Below are 7054 nucleotides of genomic sequence, written 5' to 3' on the forward strand. Positions count from 1 at the left end.
GCAACATCATTGAAAAAGGGCAAGAGTGGAGCTAAAACTAGCCTGGAAGGCACTAAAAAAGACCCTTCTTGGAGCTTTATATCATACATGAAGTACAACAAGGAATCAATCAAGTGCTTACAATCTTTTGAAAATTAAATAATGTTCATGGGTTTCTCACTTTCTAATAAGCAACAAAGTCTTTAAGCAAGCGGCAATCTAAGAAGCAGAAAAGTGGAGTCAAAGTGCCAAAAACTGCAGTTCCCTCAATGGCCACTTGAGGCAGAGTGAATCCCCATGATAAAATGCTCAACTTTACAGCAGAAATGATTTTGTTTTTCTTCTTGGTACCACAAACAACAACAACAACAACAACAACAACAACAACAACAACAATAGAAAATGGTTTTGGTGTCTTTTGCTAATTTCCAAATTAATGATAGCTGTACAGGGTTGAATTTGTATATAACTCATCTGTTTATATTTAATTAAGGCTTAAGCTCTCATCGTTAAGGGCGTGCTCGTTGAGCAACGGGCGGTCTGCGAAGCATTGCTAAAATTGATGAGTCAGATCTGCTCCTTGCTGCACCAGGGCCCTACCCTCTTGTCCAAATATGCTCACTTCTGGCTCCAAAATACTCAGATAGCAATGACCAAAATGCCAAACTCAAGTCTTCAAAATGACCAAAAACCAGTCAGTGGCTACATCCATTATTTTATACAATCTACGGTCTGCACTTACAAATGTCAATAAAAGGTTTAAACAACAATTCATCAAATTTGCAGTTGTAAATGTTAAAGCAGCTTTAATCAATATTTTTATAATAGTCCTCCATATCAGCTTGAAAGGAAAAAATAGTTATTGCAGATGCTCTGCGGCTCTTTCAGTAGAAGGTTAAAGGTCACATTTTTTCATTGGAAGGATCTTCCTGATGAACTTCAGAGCTAAAAAGACAAAGTATGGTTAAATGATGCCTAAAGCAAGAGTCATGCTGGAGGATTATAAATACTGGCTGTAGGGATTTTTCATAACCTAGCAACCTAAACATTGTGTTACTAAGGGCCTATGAGTGAGTTATGAAGTATTTTGCTGCATCGGTTTAGTGAATAGCTGAAATTCAGAACAGGTATAAATTGTCACATACTCTAAAACATCAAACATCAAAACATTTTCAGAATAAAGTGAAGCTGTTGAATTGATTATCAACTAATAAGCTCTTGAAATGTTACAAATACTCTATAAACTATATACTGTATGCTATCCTACTATATTGTTCTTTCATTGTTGTCATTCATGTAAGAACTGATCTGAGGCCGATAACTAAAGAACAAACATCATGTGACCTTTTGACAGCCTCAATGATAAAATCATCCTTAAATGTCAAACACACTTCCATCTCTTTACTACATGGATCTATGATGCTGTGTAGATAACATTATCTTATTTTCTATCTCTGGTTCCCACAGAGGATAAGACTACATATTCAGTTATGTAGTTAAGTATTCAACATGTAAATTTGACATTTTGAGGTTGAAGTCCTACCATCTCCTGTCATTCACCTCGAACTGTGTGGTGTGATCATCATGTGAGGAATTGCACGAACAGCAGCGTCCTCTCTGTGTGTAAAATTGCCATCATCTTGACTACAGTCACTCTGCCAGCCCGGGTTGAAAATGTGCCATACCATGTGACTGTATGGCAAATTTGGGAGTCATACAGTATGTCGAAGGGCTGGAAGTGGAGCTCCTCTCTCTCTCTTCTCCTCTCACTGCCTTTAGGCTGGCTGATCCATCTGTCAGCCTCAGCACCAGGGCCATGCAAACCCCCAACTGAGGCAGAATGGATACACGCTGTCACATCCCCTGTTTGTCCTGATATCACAGAGAAGAGAGAAAGAGCTTCAACCAGGCCACAGTTAGAAACATCAGCATCACATCTGGAGTGTCACAGCATGCTTCCTGTGGCAGAAAAGGAGATGGAAAAGGTGAGGTGAGCTGGGTGATTGAGAGTCAACCTTTGGAGTTGTTGATTTGCTGGTGAATGACAAATGGACAGCAGAGTCTCAGTCCTGAGAAAGGACAAACAGGGGCCGTGTGGCTGTTCATATGTAACGTCACTCCCAAACAAAGGGCTCCTTGTCACTGAGACTACAGTATATTTCTGTGGATAATGCCACAGCGTTGTGCACATGTGAAAACACACTCAGTCACACGCGCGCAGGCTCACTCCGCCTCGGGCAGGCAGAAGCTATAAATCAAACAAATAGCATCACAGCCTGGCGAAGGAAGCATTCCAACAGATAAAATGCTCTCCCACACAACAAAGCCACACTCACTGCGTAATTAATTGCAACAAATTACCTCTTCCTCTCCCTGTCGGCCCCCACCTCGCCTCTTTTACGGCACTGACAAGCGCACTACACGCTCCTGCGCGCGTGCGTCTGCGAGTGTGTATGCGCGCGCGGCGCACACTCCGGCGCGCATCATGGCACCGGTGCCACACACACACACACACACAGACTCGGCCTGCACCCTTCATAAGTGCTTTAATGTGGCTTATTGCAGTGTGCGGTCCCCTTAGCCGTGGAAATATTCGCTTGACGGATGTGCTTTGTCGCCGGCGCTCCCCGGCGGAGGGCGGCTGTCAGGGAGGAGATGATAACATTAACAGGGAGGCAAGGCGATGACAAATGCCTGTTATCAGCGAACGAGGCCGGTGACAAATCGAACGGCAGCGCCCAGGCAGCCCCGGCGCGGCGTAATAAAAAAGAAGATGGATGGCACACCCAGGCAGGGCCCGCGTTAATGCGATTTCCACTGCTCTCCCTGACTCCCAATTAAGGCTGGGAGGGAAGGAGGGGTGGTGGGGAGGAGGAGAGAGATGTGGAGCGCAGGAGAGAGGAGATAGAGATTGTGTGTCTTGCGGATGAGAGTGTGAGAGGAAGGAGAAGGAAGGTGTGAGGAGGGAAGACTGAGGGCAGGAAGATGAGTGGCATAAGAAGAGGATAGATTTTTTTTCACTCTTTATTTACATAGCAGCGTGTAAAAAAATATTACAGTTTAAAAATGGATGCAAAGTTACAGGAATGAGGAAGGGCTTGAACAATCACCTGGTGTTTAGGCCTACGTGGATTTATATTTAGATATGTGTAAATATGTAGTTATATGAATGTGCATGGGTGTGTGAATATATTTGTATTTTGTATATGAATAGATTATTGTATATCAGACGTATTAAAGAATATATATGTATAAAGACATATTTGTCATTCATATATTTTTTAATATTGTTTTTGTTGTATTTTACAAGTTTGAAACAACCTTCTTTGACTTCAATCAATCGATCAATCAATCACCCAAAATCCAGCATACAATTTGATACAAACAAAACAACAAACAGGGGGATGTTACATTAAATAAAGATATTATAAGACATAAAAATGTCAAGTGTATTGATACCCTTTTGTATCAGTGTGTAGTTTCATATATTGTTTAATGTCCTTTGGAAAACTGATCACTAATCACTAAACTCACATGTGTGAAGTACTTTTGCTACAATCCTTACCAAATTAACACCACATTTTCCTAAAATAAGTCTGTGAAGATATGGTCCATGATGAATCTGCAAATGTCCTTCCAGAATTTCTTGTTGTGAAAACAATGTCAAAAAAAGCTGTAAAGAGTGTTCATCACAAAATGCACTGTTTTTATTTATGTCTCTCTCTTTTTTTTCTTTTTTTTTAATTCTGCATGTAGTGTTTGGCAGAGTGGTTCATTTGAATGATTTTGACACTTCCTTGACCTTATTCACAATCAGGTATTTATGAGGAAGCATCTATGAAGAGGATATATGTCACTGAGGATGAGGCAGGAGTGACAGGGACAAAGTGGAGGCGCCACAACACAAGATGCAGCTTTAATTGTCTGCAGAGCCCATCTGCTCCCCTCCTCCTCGTTTCTTTTACTCACATCTCAATCAGGGCCATGCCTCAGAGGTATGGGGTTGTTATGTGTCTCTGCGGCCAGGTGGAACACCATTAGAGCCTTTCAAACCTCGACAGTAATGAGCAAAACCTCACTCTCTGTCTCTTTATTCTGCCTTGAACAGGTTGAAGCTCCTTGATCAGCAGTATCAGGTGTGTCAGTGTTGGATCGAAGTAGTCCTGCATGCCCCTGTGCTCCTCTATTGGCTCAGGATTCAAGGGCTCACTGTACGTTGTGATCTTACTTAAAATAACATTGGAAACTGGTTGCCTTGAAAAAGGAAAGCATATATTACTATTAATTTTAATTTATCAATCAATCAATCCTTTATTCCAGACTCAGAGTCCATATAAAAAATAAAAAAGACAAAACTTCACAAACAATTAATAGAGTAAAATAATGTCATTAAAATAATTCAGTCAATGTCTAATAAAGAGACAACTACACCAGTGTTTCCATAGCTGGGACTTGTGGCATGTTGTGCTGTGCCTTATGTCAGATAGAGCTACTATTATTTTATTCTCAGAGCCTCCAAGATGGCAGATAATTTATTTTTACTTTATATCTAATTGTTAGTTTACTTAAAATGTAACTGCAATTACTTAATTTTGTGAAGTTGTTGCAACTTAAAAATGAATAAAGGAAAATACCTTGTTCTTTCTAAGTGTTAGCAACTTCAGTAAACCAAGTTAGTCTGACTTAACTTGATAGAATTTCCGAGAACTGCAAGGTCTGTTTTGTTAGATATGATAGAGTAGTTTGCAACAGTCAGATTACAGATATATAGCACTGCAAACTTGATTTACTGAAGATGCCAAAACTTGATTCAACTTGTCATTCTAAGTTTCAACAATTTCACAAAATTAAGTAAATATAACTAATTTTTTTTAGTAAACTTGACAATGAGATATAAAGTAGGGGTGTAAAATGATATATTTTTAAAATTGTTATTAATCGCAGAATTTCAATAGTTAATCACGATTAATCATATTTTTTTAATGCTTTCAATTCCACTGTTTTGCATTTAAAAACAGATATGAAGTCCATATTAGCAAGGAAAAGCAATTCTTACTAGATTGTCTTGTTTAGCAATCAAATGACAGCAAAGCAAATCAGAAAGTAGGCATGTCTGTAAAGGGGAGACTTGTGAGTGCCCAGAGAACCCATTTTCATTCAGATATCTTGAGGTCAGAGGTCAAGGGAACCCTGTAAAATGGCCATGCCATTTTTCCATTGCCAAAATTTAGCCTAACTTTGTAGCGTTGTTAAGCCCTCTTCCTGAGAAGCTAGCAAGACCGCTGGATTCCTCGGGTCTTGTAGTAAGTTTCTTGTAGCTTTAAAACTCAGCCTGGTATAGCCTCTTAAAGACAGAAATGTTGATTAATGTGATTTTTTAGAAAAAAAGTGTTCTACAGACTAATGACATCGCAATTAATGTGTTAACACTGACAACCCAAGTATAAAGTACACATAAATTAAGACGAATAGTATTTCCTCAGAATTTTCAAGGTGATTAGTTTCCTAGATTTTTTAAAAGTAAAATCAACTTGTCAGATTTTCTAGAGTGCTGCTCCCTAAATCAGCTCTTATAAAAACAGAGCTGACAGACAGCCTATGGCTCGTAGGCAGACAGAGCTATAGAGATGAGCTACGACTCTGTCCGCGATGACTGTTCCAACTCATCCTGTCCAAGGACCCAGATGTTATCTCTTTGCTAAAAGGATCAGCGCAGGATATTGAGAAATTGCCTCGGGATGAGGGGGGCATCTGTGCCCGAATACCCATGGGCCGCTGTTTTGTCACTCTGACAGTGTTTTATAAAAGGCTGAGGAAGCTCTGAAGACTGCAGAAGCGAGGGGGCCATATATCTCCCGCTATTACACCCAGGCTAGGAAGAGAGGGTTGAAATGACAATGAAATATAGCCTCGGCTCAAAGGGAGAAAAAGAACAGGGTCTAAAGAGGGACGGCTGAGTCTCCTCGGGAGCCTGCAGGGGCTGTGCTCCAAATCGGAGACAGATGCACAGCAGTCCCAGACACTAACCCTGTGCTATACTGCAAGCACACAGAGGTGAAGAGGAGAAGATATGTGGTTCAGAGAGAGGGAGTCCTTGGAGAGAACAGCCTCTGTGTGCCTTTGCTGATATTAGTCTGAAAGAACAAGGAGAAATTAGAGCCCTGCAGGAGGAAAGGAAGGGAGAGGAGGAAGGAGGGAGAGGGGGGTGAAAGTCCAAACTCGGCAAGGACCCCTGCATCATTAAGTTGTCAAGTGGACGGGAGGCCCCGAAATATGACTTGGAGTTATTGCTGGGGCCGGGGCTGATGATATAAGAATTACAGTACATGGATCATAGCCGGATCGATAGGTAGACAAAGTCATTATGGAGGGGCTAGAGTTCAATGCCTCCCTGGGGCTGCGAGCGGGGACAGAGGGCTTAAATTTATCACCATGGCAATGTGTAACACACACAACACACAGGTGGGTCGCTGTGTAGTTATATTCCGCTTGTTGTCCTTATTTCCAAAGCTATCTGTTCCAGCTGTATCGATTGTTTGACTTGACTGCAGAAACGGATCTCCGCATGTGTGCCCTGACTTGGCATTTATTTGTCAATGCACCCCCCCGTGAAGGATGTCTGCACGCATGTGTGTTTACAGGTAAGCTAAATGTCTCGGCGCATGCACATCAGTCAGCAGTGAACATTTGTCCTTCTTTGCTCTCTTGTCTTTGCAGCAGAGGGAAGCAGAGGGATGGGGAACACGAGCAGGGCAGCATCGATCCTCTCTGTGCCGAGAGAAATTAGGCATGAAATTAAAGCTCCCATCAAAGGCCAGGGCCGGCACTGTCACCTGATCCAGCACTATTTATACTCCCAGGAGATGATGATGATGTCTCCATCACCCTGATGATAACAGGACAGAGAGGAGAGAGAGACGGAGGTGGAGAAAGAAGAGTCGCTCCCCTCCATCCACAGTGCCACTGACCTGCCATCATTTATACTGCCAAGGCCCAAGTGCAAGGTTAGCGCCAGCCTGAGCTCCCATAAATCACTGCTCTGCTGGACGGAGAGAGGCCGGGGTCGACGCCTCTC

The sequence above is a fragment of the Plectropomus leopardus genome, chromosome 3 (genome assembly GCF_026936395.1).
Source record: "Plectropomus leopardus strain MGB_pleo_1.0 chromosome 3, ASM2693639v1, whole genome shotgun sequence".
Taxonomy (NCBI): domain Eukaryota; kingdom Metazoa; phylum Chordata; class Actinopteri; order Perciformes; family Serranidae; genus Plectropomus; species Plectropomus leopardus.